Consider the following 976-nt stretch of genomic DNA (forward strand, 5'->3'; position numbering starts at 1 on the left):
TCTAACTCAGCTCAGAGGCCCAGCCAGTCTCTGTTGCCCTGAGACATGAGGGTGGCTGAGAGGACCACGGGAGAATGCAGCATGCCCTACAAGCTGGGATAGGATCTGAGGACAGAGCTGTGAACTGCAGGAGAGGCGGGACCCTCTTTCTACATGGATATGACACTGGAGAACCCTAACAGCCGGGTATTCTTGGGACACTGCAAGACCAAACTTGAGTTGGTCCTCTGGTGGGAGCATGGATTTGGGCACAGCAGAAGCCTCAATCGGGAGCCTCCAGGACAGCAGCACGCTCTCTACTGCGGAACTACACCTCCACCTTGAAGTCTTTGTGCAGAACAGGGGCGATCCCAAACAATACAAAGGGTTGAATTACGAAGGGTCTTTTTTTCTTCTATCTTTTCAAGACAGAATCTTTCTGTGTAGAGACTAGCCTGGAAACTGATATACGGCAAAGAATTTTTGCTGTCTGCTTCCATTCCCGTAGTTCTGGGATTCCAGGTGAGTGCTACCACACCTGGATTTGAATGTAGTCCTGGAGCTCAAAACCAAGCCAGCATTATTGCTAGTCAAGCATTCTACCAAGCAAGCTACATCCTTAGCCCTAGTTTTTTTGTGAAGATCTTTTGCTTCCTTGTTTGTTTTCGATACAGGGTTTCTCTGTGTAGCTTTGGTGCCTGTCCTGGGAACTTGCTCTTGTAGAACTCAGGGAGATCCGCCTGCCTCTGCCTCCCAAGTGCTGGGATTAAAGGTGTGCGCCACTACCGCCCAACTTTGTGAGAATTTTTCTAAGAATGGTAAGTAGTGGAACTGGAGAGATGGCTCAGCATCTCTTCCAAAGGACCCAGGTTCAATTCCTGTGGGTACATGGTCGCTCCCAGATTCCAGGGGATCTGACACCCTCATGCAGACAGGCATGCACGTAAGATGAACATAAAATAAAAAATAAATTAAATATAAATAAAACAGACCAAAA

Source organism: Myodes glareolus, chromosome 19 (genome assembly GCF_982192425.1).
Source record: "Myodes glareolus chromosome 19, mMyoGla1.1, whole genome shotgun sequence".
NCBI lineage: Eukaryota > Metazoa > Chordata > Mammalia > Rodentia > Cricetidae > Myodes > Myodes glareolus.